Source organism: Canis lupus, chromosome 16, assembly GCF_011100685.1.
Source record: "Canis lupus familiaris isolate Mischka breed German Shepherd chromosome 16, alternate assembly UU_Cfam_GSD_1.0, whole genome shotgun sequence".
Classification (NCBI taxonomy): domain Eukaryota; kingdom Metazoa; phylum Chordata; class Mammalia; order Carnivora; family Canidae; genus Canis; species Canis lupus.
Genome location: NC_049237.1, coordinates 40,645,452 through 40,659,351, shown reverse-complemented (window position 1 = coordinate 40,659,351; position 13,900 = coordinate 40,645,452). Strand labels below are relative to the sequence as shown.

Genomic DNA, 13,900 nt, shown 5'->3' with positions numbered 1-13,900 from the left:
AGAGAGAGAGAGAGGCAGAGACACAGGCAGAGGGAGAAGCAGGCTCCATGCACCGGGAGCCCGATGTGGGATTCGATCCCGGGTCTCCAGGATCGTGCCCTGGGCCAAAGGCAGGCGCCAAACCACTGCGCCACCCAGGGATTCCAAAAAGTATATATTTGAATAATTCATACACAGTGTATCTTAAACAGTAGAAGTGACTCAGTTGGTAATTCCTGGATAATTAACAACACTCTTCCTGAAACTTTAAAAATATTTACATATGCCTGTAAATTTGAGACTGCTGGTACCTACACCTTATTCTATTTATCCGTTTGTGTGGGTTTTTTGTAGATTTTTTTTGTTTTTTTTTGTTTTTGGCCTGAAAACAATCATCTTGAATTGATTGTGTTTATATCACCTCTAACTTTGATAGTAGATGATTTGTGAATCTTTTTAAGTTTACATTTTGTCAGTAATTCAAAGGCATAGAATGTGCTGTCATTTGCATTTAAGCAAATGTGCAAATATTATCCCTGTCATATTTATAAAACCTCTGTGAGAATATTTAATAGTTATATGATCTCTCTTCTCCAATTATATATATTTGCACTGATTATATTGGATCTAAACTATCACCCACTTAAAACTTTCTGAAAATAAAGAAACATTACTAAATAAAAGAATATTATCAACTGTGTAAAGAATAATATGTGTAAAGAATATAAATTTATAAATAAATATTTCTCTATAGAGGTATTTGTGCCTATATTCTATAGCCATTTATTTATGTATTCACTGAACAGAAATATTGGATCCCTATTGTATATATGGAAAAGAATAGCTGTCAGCAATAGAATAAGTGAGAGGTAGTCCCTGCCTGAGAGTTTACAGTCCCTTACCTGAGATAAACACATATACACAAACATTTATGGTAAAAATGTATTCAGATTATAGAGGTTTGACTAAAACACTAAGCATACAGAGAAGAAACATTCAAAATGCATGCTATTAAAACAATACTACTGCAAGAGTGGTCTGGGCAGTGAGATGCATGTTGTTTCTCTGGTGTGGCATCAGCCATCCAGATATTGAGGGAAATCCCAAGAGTTTCTTTAATCCAGTAAAGGGAAACCAAAGTGTTGTTTTCTTTGCAGCATGGTCACTGTCAGAGAGTTTTATAGTCTTACTGCTGAGAATCCCCAGGCTGTTCCTATCTCTCATGCAGAAATTAAGCTCACTTTATCTTAGAATCATAATGGACTTCATGGTCCCAAGCAAAGCCAGTTGATTCTGCATTTGACTCATTAGGGGATCAGGGATTTCTTTTGGAGATGGAGATCCAAGCAGAGTATGTCTTTTCTCTCCCACATTCCACCTGTTGTTCATCCTCAGGATTTACATGCAAGCTCTGCCTACCCTTGGAAGTTGGAGAAGTTTGACCTGCAGGGACATCGTTCAAGAAAAAAGCTGGAGTCCAGCAAGTATATTGCTTTTACTGCAGACTTAATGCAACTTAATAAATTCATTTTCAAGCCACTTTGGAGGACAGGGATAAATGTGCATATTTCCTACTTTGTCTGTCTAACCACACACATACCTATATGCATGCTTGTGTGTGCATTTTTGTATGTGATTCCATAATCTTTTTTCTCAACTATCTTATTCAAGAATATAAGATCCCTCACTTCATACATCTTGTTAAATGATATTTCAAGTAATATTAGAGGAGTGTGCGGTGCAAGGTGCTTGTTAATAAATTGTTTTGTTTCTGCCCCATGTACTCTTTCCTATTTACCTTAATGTCAATTTCAATATTCCCTATTGAGAATGAAATTGATGTAAATTATAAGTTTCATGATTTAATTTTTATAACCTAATTGCTGAATTGGAAGGCACTTGGCATTTATAATGGGCCAATTTTAAAAATAACTAAAGCATACTTTTTGTGTCATATCAATTATTCTTAGTAAAAATGTATATACTTACAGTACTTAACCCTTCCTTTGCAAAGAACATATTGTTGTTCTGGAAGATAACTCAGAATGAGTGAGAGGAGGCACACACTCTTGTGCAAGATAATTTTTGGAAAACGTGCAGGTTCAGTGCCTGTGGGAAGCCAGAAATCACAATCACTACATAGCAAGGAGGGTGATTGGCTGGTCTTGAGGAGTTACTAAGCAGATAAAGGCAATGTTTCTCAGGACAGCCTTGGGCCAGTAACAACAAGATTGGATACTGTGATTAGGCAATTTGTTCAGCTGATAGAAAAGGTACAGTGTTATCTGTGGTTAATCTATGGGCCCGGGCATTTGGGACAGTGAAAGATCATGGAGGGCACAGAACATGTATACTAAATGGCTTCCAATTATGTGCAGAGAAAATACAAGTTGATGTCTCTAAAAGAAGGCTCAATGAGAGGGTAAATGTTCTTACAAAGAATCACATAGTTGTTTAAAAAGAAAACTGGGATGGAAAAAGAAGACAGAACTAAATGCAATGTCAAGAGTAAAGGGAGAAAATTGTCTCTATCCTCAAAAATTTATGCTAATAAATGATACACACAAGTACACATAGAAGTATCTTAGTCTGTTTGTGCTGCCATAACAAAAATATCATAGACTTAGTGACTTCAACTACAGAAATTTATTTTGTGTGTATGTTGGGGTAGGGAGATTTTAAAAAGGGGGGTTATATAAAGCATATAACATTTGTGCTACATTTTGAAAATTGAGAAGGATTTAGAGTGAGAATGTAGGCATTAAGTAATAAACAATGAAACTGGTTGCCCAGAACTGATCAGAGGAGACAAGATGTAGGATATAGAGATTGCAGGCAAGGAACAAGATTCAGAACAGCTTGCTTTCCTAGGGTCAGGTCTGGTGCCATGTAGAGTCTCAAGTGAGAAGAAGTGTGCATATTGGTCATTTGAAGCCTTGCTGCTAAAAATAATAAAGGAATGGTAATAATAGCCAGTCAGACCATTACAATTTTGGTGATTCACAAAGCAACACACTGTAGAGCAAACACACACCCTTGGGAGACAGGAACATACCTTTGAAAGGACCTAAACTTCTGTTACTTGTAATATTTCTGAGTCACTTTTCGTAGACTATCCAGTCACCCAATATGGTAATTAATATTTACTTATTATCTATTTTTTCCTATCAGTTTTGATCAAGTGACTAGGAAAAGAATGTGCTAAAATAGAAATTCTTAACTATTTTCCATGTATTTATTTAACTTATCCAGGTATGAGAAGCACACTAATTCTCGAAATAAAATTAGCCTCTCTCTGCATATTTATAATAAATTAACAATAGAATAAAAAACCAATTAAGGTTGCACTAAAATTATTGAGATTAGCTAAACTTGAGGGTAAAGCAAATGAGCCAAGATTTACAAAAAGAAGAAGGATGAGGAGGAGGAGGAGGAAAAGAAAAAGTAATCAGCTTTTTTTTCTTAAATATTTTATTTATTTATTCATGAAAGACACAGAGAGAGGCAGAGACATAGGCAGAGGGAGAAGCGGATTCCCTGCAGGGAGGCCAAGGCAGGACTCAATCCCAGGACCCTGATTTCATGACCTGAGCCAAAGGCAGATGCTCAACCACTGAGCCACTCCGGTTCCTCAGTAATCAGCTTTAAATGCCACATTCTTTTTATTTGGTTCAAAAAGAGCTGAATAAAACTGCTGAAGCTTCTTTCATACAAAATTAGACTTTGGTATTTGACACCATCACCTAGGAACTTAGGTTCCTTATGTGAGTGATTTGTCTAATCATGAGAATGAGGGTGTATTAGTTAACCTATTGTGTGTAACAAATCACTTCCAACCTTAGCAACTTAAAACAATAAACATTTAGTTTTTCACAATTTCTGTGGGTAAGGAATCTGCATATGGCTTTGTTGTATGCTTCTAGCTCAGGTTCTCTCACAGGGCTGAAGTCAAATTGATGATCATTTCAGGACCCAACTGGTGGGGGATTGCCTTCAAGATGATTCACCTGGATGGTGCCTGGCTGGCTCAGTCAGTAGAGCATGTGACTCTTTATCCCTGGGGTTGTGAGTTCAAGCTCCACTTTGGGTGTAGAGATTACTTAAAAATAAAATCTAAAGAAAAAAGAAGATGATTCACCTGGTTCTTGATGGGCCTCAGGAGATACATTTGCAAAGTCAATCACATGACTGCTGGTGGACATCAGGTCTTTGCTGTCCATTAGCTGGGGGCCTTCCTCAGTTTATTTGGTGCCATGTAGATCTTCTGGATAGGTTAGCTGAAAATATGGCAGCTGGCCTCCTTCTGAACAAGCAATTAAGAAAGTAAGAGAGATCACCTAAGACAGAAGCAAAAGCCTAATCTCAGAAATGATGTCCCATCTTTTTTGCTGCTTTCTATTCACTAGAATCACTAGGTTCAACCTATACTCAAGATTATACTCAGGAGAGAGGGATACTAGAAGTGGGATTGTTGAGAGGCATTTTAGAGGCTACCTTAATATAGTCTGGCTCTGCTTTTTAAATCTCTTTAAGGAAAACAACACACTCCAAAATCCCAGTAAATGATCATGTAGCTCATAGAATAATCCTCTGTTTTATTTCCTCTCAAGTTTTTAATTTTCTGTATTCATCATGATGAACATGCAGTGTTTCTTATTTATAAAAATAAGGGCACTTAAAACACAAAGTATTACAGAATATGGGAAGTCTGTGCTCATTGAGTGTATGAAAGAGAGATAATACAAAATCTCCTCAAAACCCTTTTTTTCTTATGAAATTTATGACAGCAGAGAAAAATAGTGCTGTACTTAACAGCCTGTATGTAACTTAGCCTGTATCTAACAGCCTGTATGTAACAGCAAATAGCTAAAGGAAGTCAAAGCAGTCCTGCTCTTCAGAGGGTATCTTCCCAGGTAATATACTGGAGTTGGAATTTTATGTTAAATAAATTTGATCTGTTCATTGTTTATCCTATTTGGATGATCATAGCAATATTTTTAATATTGCGAATGCTAGATTATGTAAGATACACAGTTAATGCTGTTCTTACCTATATTGAAGGAGTAATTAAGATATATAATAAATCTGTTTTCAATATTTCAAAATCACTAATGGAAATTGCAGATTTACTGTGATAGGGCTGTATGGACTATTAGTTTCCTTACTCTGTCCACAGTTACTCATTTAAATATGGAAATTGTCACATATCAGAGGCCTTCATTAATATATGTTTGTGTGTATCTTATATATATTCATTAATAGAAGTGGTCAAATAAATTATTGGTTAATAAATTCAGTGTGACAAACAACATAATTAAATATTGGGATTTTAAAACATTGTGAAAAACAACTAGCTCAATGCAGGGGCACTTTACAAATGAAGAAAATTTGACCTAGAAATAAAACTGGCTTCTTGCTAGACAAACCTACTTAGTTGTAAATTTGCTTCTGTGACTAATTCTGAAACCTCAATAAGAAACTCCCATGTGCTCCATGAAATGATCTGTCCTTTTCAAATTATCAAGTAGGTAGACATGTTTTCACCAGAATATCTCTTGTCTTTTCCTTTATGGTCTTTCAAAGGCAGAAGTTTTAGATTTTGATGAAATTCAATTTATATTTTTTTTCTTTAATGCTTTATTCATTTTAATCTTTTTAACGTAATGCTTTCAATATACGAAATCTTTCTCTAAGCAAAACAAAAAAATTTTCCATGCTTTCTTTATCTATGATTTTGTTTTTAATTATCTTATCACATATTTTACAAATTTGTGCCGATTATCTATTTCTTCTACATTAATCCTTCTAACGAGTTGACAGAAGCACCATTACCAATCATACATGTACTAATTCTACAGTTGTGTAGAATTCTACAGTTGTGGATAGTTGTTTAGAAGACAACCTTGATTATAATTTAGTCTGACTTAAAGAATGAACAAGTTTGCTACTATATCTTGTCATACTGAGTTTTAAAAGTATCTAACGTTATAAGTCATCTAAAAATGTGGGAAGTGTTAAATATTCTTTATTTAATATTATGCATAAATCACACTAAAATGCCTTTCATTCAGCAAAAGGCAATATTTTAGATGCAGGGAATTTTAATTAGATTGGCGTAGTTAAGACCAGGAAGATAAGGTGGACATCACCAGCTTATCTTCAACCCTTGCCTTTAACAGACAAATGAACACAGTTTGAATCACAGCTGAGTCTTACTGTTCTATGAGGCAGGTGAAGGGGTTTCGTCAGTATTTAAATATATTATTATAGCCAGTTGTATAAATCTAGATACAAAACCAGTCTCCTACAGATTTAGAGATGGTATTTACCATCTCTGTGAAAATCTGAATGTGCTGAACCAGAATTACTATCAAAGTTCAAAGAGCTGATCACTTAACCACAAGTCAATCTTATTTAAATTAAGACTGTCCAAGAGAAATATTCTATCAGCCATTCATGATCTGAATTCTGGTGTACAAGATCAATTTAAATGCAGTATACATTAAAAAAGTCATGAGCCATTTTTATTTTGTAATAAATAAGGCAGTGGCCAACCAACTATTACTCCTTAGTACATTTTTTGAGATAAACTTCACACCTGTTCTTTGCCTTGTCTTCTCAATGCCAGGGAAGATCACTTTTTAGTTCCAGGGATGCACTTCTTGAGATTTTTCAAATGTGCCATCAGTGTCTCCTCTCCCCAGGTGATGCCTTTGTTGTTGGTGGTGTCTGTGTAAGAAAATCCAGAGGCCTGAGCTAACTTTTGACCAAATAAACCATAGAGATTTGGCCCAGTCTTAGGTAAGCATACTTTCTCCATAGTATAGCACTGGGCACAATTCTGGACAAAAATCTTCTTGACCTTTTCAATATCCCAATTTTTAAAAAAGTTTTTATTTAAATTCCAGTTAGTGAACATACAGTGTTATATTAATTTCAGCGCAGAATTTATGATTCAGCACTTCCATACATCACGCGCTGCTCATCACATGTGCCCTCCTTAATCCTCATCACCTTTTTTACTTATCCCCCCCTCCCCCACCAGCCTTCTGGGAACCACCAGTTTGTTCTCTGTAGTTCAGAGTCTGATTCTTGTTCTGCTTTCCTTTTTTTCCCCCATGTTCATTTGTTTTATTTCAAATACCATATGAATTCACTCATATATGGAAATTAAGAAACAAAATATCGCCCAGTTTTAGATTGCTCTTTGTGGAGTGAGAAATCAAGGCACTCGCTCACAAGTCGGAGGTCCTGCTAAATTTTTCTGTTTTCTTTATAGAAGGCTTATAGTTTTAGTTTTTCTATATAGATATCTGATCCATTTCAAATTAATTTTTAGCTTCTCTATTCTGTTTATCTGTTTTGTCTACCCATGTGCCAATACTGCACCGGCTTTCTTATAGTTTATAATAAATTTTGAAATTAGTGTATAAGAGTATTTCTAATTTGTTCTTAATTTGCAAAACCATTTTGACTATTCTGGGTTTTTTGCACTTTTGTGCAGTTCTTTCAGTTTATTAAAAAACAAAACAAAACCAAAAAAACCTCCCCTGATATTTGAATTTGGATTGAGTTGAATGTATGGATTCATTTAGGGAAAATTGATGTCTTACTGTTGTCTTCCAGTTTATAAGCAAGTTATGTATCTCTATTTATGTAGGCTTTATTTAGTTTGGCAGCGATGTTTTCTAATTGTGAGTGTATAGATCTTAAACAGATTTTGTTACATATCAAGTATTTCATATTTTTTCATGTGATTGGAAATGATAGTTTTAATTTGAATGTCCAATTGCTTATTATCCGTGTAAAAATAGTTTATTTTGAATATTGATCTTGTACTCTATTATCCTGCTAACTTAGAAGTTCAAATAGCTTTTTAGCAAATTCCTTATGGTGTTGTATTAAGAACAAAATATCTTCTTCCAGAAAGACAAGTATACATTCTTTCCAGTCTTTATAATATTTATTTCTTTTTCTTTATTGCATTGGTGGGGGCCTCTAGTGTGACCTCATTTGTGTAGCTTTCCTGCCTTCATGTTTCATAGGTGTTTTCCGAATATCTCTCTTGCCCGTGTAATTCCATCTTGACATGTGCTTTTTAGAGGATTCAAGCTAACACATAATCCAGTATAGAATGAGCAATCACAATAGACTTTGGATTAGACTTCACAGAGGAAAATATACAGATGGTCAAAGAATTACATGAAAAATAGCTCTACATTGTTAATTATGAGAGAAATATAAATTAAATTATAGTTACATATTACCTCACACCACTGGAAGGACTAAAACTAGAAATATTGACAACACTAAATGTTGGTGGAGAAATATTGCAAGTAGAACTTTCATAGATTGCTGGTGATTGTATAACGTGGTATGACCACTTTGGAAAAAGAGTTTGGCATTTTTTTGTACAATTAATCATACACTTACTAAACATCTACCCTTTGAAGTATCAATTCTGCTCATAGGTATTTATCCTGTAAAAATGAAAGTTTCTGTCTATATAAAGCTTCTACAAGTATATGTGGGGTACCTTTTATTCATAATAGCAAAAATTTGGTAGTAATTTAATGTTTATCAAGAGAAGAATGGGTAAAAATGTTTATAAATTCATAAAATGGAATAAGACCCATTGATAAAATAGAATGAAATAGTGAATCTAAAACAACAATCTGTCTCAGAATAATTAAGACAGACACAAAGAGTACTTACTATATAATTTGCTTTATACAGGATTCCAAAAAAACACAAATTAATTTACAGTGACATAGAACTGAACAGTGGTTTTCTGGAGTGGGTCAGGGTAGTGAAGGCACTGAGGGACTGCAGGGAGTCAGATGGAAGCTTTTGGATATGAATGAAATATTCTGTAACTTGATTGAGGCATTAGTTTCATGAGAAGACCAATTGTTAAAATAAATTGAATTAATTTCTTTGGTATATAAATTACACCTCAGAATTGATAAAAAAATTTTTTTTAAACAGGTAGATTCAGTAAACTTACTTAAATGTTCCAACTTGATAGCAAGTATCTTTCATTTTTTTGGTGTTATGTATCAGTAAAGAGAAATAAGCTCAGAGATCAAGCTATATAGAAAATTTCAAGTATTAAACTATATAATACAGAAAAAAATTGCCAATAACATCTCACTTTTCCCCCTCATCATAAGACTGTGATCTGTGTTTTTAAATTGTGGAGGTTTTGTGATGTGTTGTATTAGTTTAGAATTGCAATTTCAAACGTTTGTCATGTTTCTAATTTTCTTCTATCCCATGATTTTATATAAATGCATTTTCTTGTATATGTATTTGAATTTATTATGAGTAAACAAACTTGAAAAATTACATCACTAGTCAATTGTTGAAAGTGCTGAGAACAAAGTTATTCTATATTCAGTAAATTTTTTAAAAAGCATCATTACAACTTATCTAAAAACCATTCCTGGACATTATTCTGATTATTATGCTCATAAATAATGATTCCATCATTTAAAATGAAATACTATTAAAGTTTTAAATGGTGTATTAAAGCAGTATGTCATCTACCACGGTTCTATAATTCTTAATAAATGCTATAGGTTTAAAATGCAGTACAATCTAGTTTGTACCTAGAACAGCATGATATCTAACATTTCAATAACACAGTGTTTGCTTTATAACATCATAGCTATATGGGTAGTTTATCTACAATGTTTTCTGTAATAAGAATATAGTTATGAAAAAAGAAGAATATAGTTATGTAATAGCATTATTATATTTTATATGACATATTTTTACAGTAAGGTATTATTTTCAGTAGCTTTTCTTAAACAGGAAAAAGCAGGTGGTTAAGATACTATGTTTAGGAACTAGAAATCCAGAGCACTTTTTCCTTCCCTACAAAATCAGTTTCTCATTCTATCATTTCTTTAATTACATACATCTGTGTATATGTCTGTATTCTGTTATGATTTGTGTTAAGGGATGTGACATGAAGGGAAGAGAAAATGGGGTGAAAATTTTGAACTTCCAGGGTTTTCATATAGATTCATTTTGCATTTCATAATTGAAGATTATGCAGTTTGACTCCTAGAAATGAGTGGAGTGAAAAAAAAGGAGGCATGAAAAAGAACATGCTTTAGATAAGTTTGAGCTTGGAGGGGCAGTGGGTTGGAGAAAACAATTTTTTTAAATTTTTTATGAAGGAAGAAAAGATATGAATAGAAATGAGAAACAGCCACTAAAGACAAATAGACTGATAATAGAGGGCAAGAAAGAGTCATCCACAGTAGTGATTTTTCTGAAAAGTCAGGGGGAAATGGAACCCAAAAAACAGTGAGACAGAGTATATGTAGGATGCAGCAGGTACATTAATAGGAAGTGAAGGGAATTAGCATCTGGTAAAAGTTCTTATTTTAATATAGAGTAAAAATAAAGTCATCAACTGAATTAGCTGGTTGATAGGAGAGTTGGAGTTTTGGAGTTTGGAAAATAATTTATTAACGACATTTAGAATAGATGCCTGCTGAACCCAGAGGTGTCGTGTTAGGCTTCGATGAGACCATGGGGGGTGTATTTCTGCGTAAACTGAAACATACTGAAATAGCACTTCATCTACCATGTTTCTGTAATTCTTAGAGGAAAATAAATGATACAATGTTAAAATTCAGTTATAAACTGACATGTAATCTTTTATGAAGTTTTCCATGAGTTGAAGTTCTATGTTTAACCAGTAGATTTGGTCAATTTGTAGAACAATCATTAATCAAAAGAAGTTAATTTTTTTTTGAAATTTAATTTTTACGTGTATAAAAGGAGTTAGACAAAATTTCTTGTTCTGATTCTGAGCTGGCACATAGTAAAAATGGAACTTAGAAATTTTTATTTTCCAGCCCACTGATTCAGTTACATTGATGAGGAAAAAACAATTCTGTCTGGTAAAACTACTTTAAACATGGCAATAAATCAATCCAAAAGCAACTTAAAGATTCCTTTATTTCTTTTGCTGACAGATTCAGCTATTGGCATCATAACATTTCTGAGTAACAAGAAACTATTTTGTACGTTCCATTGTGTCAATCTTGGTCACAAGTTTTAAATTGTTCCAAAGTGCAAATTCTTAAGTAAAGCTTTTAACGAATGTAGAACATACTGACTTAAGCTAGAGCCTTCAAAGTGATCTTGTTTTATTTTATTTATTTATTTATTTATTTATTTATTTATTTATTTATTTATTTATTTATTTATTTTTTAGTGATCTTGTTTTAATTTCCCATTCAGTTTTATTTCCTTTTATTTTATATCAGATATACAACTCCCTCTTCCTCCTTCAAATCCTACTACTAGTCATTTAACAAACGTATTCCATGACTTAGCAAACATGTATGCTCTATCTGGTATACTTTTTTCCATAAACCTTGTGTCTGTAAAACTTCTAACCTCTCTAGTTCCAACTCAAGTACTGGCTTTGCCAAGAAACATTTCTAATTATTTCTACAAATTATTCTCTTTATTATGAGTATACATACCTACATATACATTCATATGTATATAAACATATACACACAAATAATTATGATATATAGTATAGTGTAAAATTGGCATCCCATCCACTTCTGGGAAATTCACCTCCTACCTGCGTTAGTGATTTGAATGTGATTTTCTATATTTTATAAAACTTTGTCAATAGTGATTAGACTAGTATTTGGCACGTTATGGAAATTGAGCCAAAACAGTAGCCTCTATCTTCCACTGTAGTTGTTTTATTTGGTTTAGGTATCTGCCTGAAAATAGACCAATCAAATAAACTTGCCCTGTAATGACCACCTGAATGGCTTTGTTCCAGGTGGCAAAACAGATCTATAAAGCATGATCACATGGATACCATAGGTCTTTGCAAATTTCAGGTGATAATTATTGTCTCCAAGTTTGTATTGGCTTGGTTTTTTTAATGATGAAAAAAATATTACTTTAAGAAGCCTGAAATAAAAAATTAGTTTATTTTTGAGAACAAAAACACTCATGATGCATGTGTGTGTGTGTGTGTGTGTGTGAGATAAAGAATGTTTGCATAGCAACACTAAAGCCTCATAGGCTAACTTGCTGTGAAGTCTGCCTCAGATTAATCTTGTAGCCTCTAGACCAAGACTAGCTCATTTTCATTTCAGCTATGCGTTTACCTTTGGTAAGTTCCTTAACCTCTCTCTACCCCTATTTATTCAACTGTACAATGGGGATTATGATTGTATCTGCTCCTGAGGTTGCTTGAAGATTAAAGGAGAATATATGTAGAGAGCTCCATAAAGAGGCAGTAAGACCTCAGCAGATTTTAGCTATTATTTCCACAGGAGAAGCTCTCTTAACCTACCTTTACAGAATAACTCACTGTGAATGTACTCTGCAATACATGCTACTGTCTAATTCACCCTAAAATATAGGTTCACCCTAAAAACTTAAGGTGAACCTATATACCTGGTATACCTATATACTTCTGCTCTCACAAAATGAGTCTTTTCTTCCCAAGAGCCAGTTATGTTTGCTTTCAATAAGTGCCTTCTAAGTCCAGTTTTTAGTATAATTTTGCAGTTTAATAAAATACCTTAAAATATGACTATGAAAAGAAATGCTAATCACTGAAAAAATATTTCAGACGTCAGATTTAGGCCAAATAACTATGAAACTCTTGAGGAAAGGTAAAAATTTAGATTTTGTGCTCCAAGTAGCCCTGTGAGTGTCTTTAATTTCTTCTCAACCAGAACTAGAGACCATAGGTTATAATTTCTATGGTGATTGCAAAAAAGACGATGTAACACTAGAAAGGTAAGGCCTTGACTCTTCGGGTAAAATGCTATGTAAGTTCAAATCTACATATTTATGATTCAAATGAAATATTTATAGTATATATGCACATGTAAACATATATTGATATGCGTATTTACACATGTATATAATATACCTATTATATATGTGGTACCTTTCATAACTTTATATTTAGCAAAATTTTCTCATTAACCCATCAATTACAGATCTTAATAGCATCAGATAAATACACTTCTACTATATTTGCTTCTGTTTGGAATTACAGGTCTTAATAGCACCAGATAGATACATTTTTACTATATTTGCTTCTGGTTGGAATCATATTCATTTAGCATAGCTTTACTTTTTATCTTCCACTGATCTCCTCACCCTGACAAATCTGGTATAATATCTGATTAATTTTAAGAGTAGAAAAAATAGATTATTACCTAATAACTTCATTTGTTTAGTAGATCGCAGTCAAGCACAACTGAAATGACTTTTGTGAAATTAAAATCAGGATCCCTGATGAAGAAAATGTAGGCATGATTATTTTTATCTGCAGATTCTACTGACTTTGTAGATACTCTGGGGTCAGACTGCCTTGTTTTATCATTCCTTCCACTGTCTCAAACTCTGTTCTTTCTCAAGTTCCAATTAAAATATAGTCCTAACTCAGCAATCAACCTTCATCCTTGGCAGATATTCACAGCGCCACTAAATCCTCTCAGGATTTACTAATTATCTGAACACTCCAGGGACTATGCCACTTGTTCCTATACTTTAGAGAGCCTTGAAATATCTTGAGCAGCTTGTGAAAAATGGAGATTCACCAGTACTTGCCCCTAAATTCTCTGTAGCAGAACCTCCAGTGTACTTTCCAGTTTGATTCACGTACACACCAAGTTTTTAGCAGGATTATAACACTATGTATTATGTAACATTATGTAGAAGTAAATGAAACACTTCTATTCCTTATTTTCTATTCCATATTTTCTGTACTCTTTCCTCTTTAGTTGGTAAGAGCCATTTTTTAATAAGCAGTAGGGGTTATAGTCTTACCCACAAGTCTTTTTCTTCAATAATTGGAAAGGAGGAAAAATAGAATTATATAACATTTGTAACATGTACATGAAGCATG

At 33.4% G+C, this 13,900-nt stretch overlaps 2 long non-coding RNA genes across 6 annotated transcripts in view; one reads left to right on the top strand and one right to left on the bottom strand.

The window, feature by feature from the left end:
- The window catches only part of LOC111090327, a 38,835-nt gene extending 36,174 nt beyond the window's left edge, over positions 1-2,661 (top strand). Inside the window, exon 3 of the long non-coding RNA XR_005371584.1 lies at positions 1,375-2,661. This is a non-coding gene — a long non-coding RNA (uncharacterized LOC111090327). The remainder of the gene's footprint in view (positions 1-1,374) is intronic.
- LOC102155485 overlaps positions 1-13,900 on the bottom strand; it is an 88,246-nt gene that overhangs the window by 35,498 nt on the left and 38,848 nt on the right. For 3 of the 5 annotated variants that reach the window (XR_005371581.1, XR_005371580.1, XR_005371582.1), the window contains exons 3-5: positions 6,578-6,708; positions 4,118-4,282; positions 1,969-2,088 (exon numbers count right to left, since the gene is read on the bottom strand). This is a non-coding gene — a long non-coding RNA (uncharacterized LOC102155485). Of the gene's footprint in view, positions 1-193; positions 1,423-1,968; positions 2,089-4,117; positions 4,317-6,577; positions 6,709-13,900 lie in introns of those variants that run through there. The other 2 variants (XR_005371583.1, XR_005371579.1) reach the window with 2 other exon arrangements.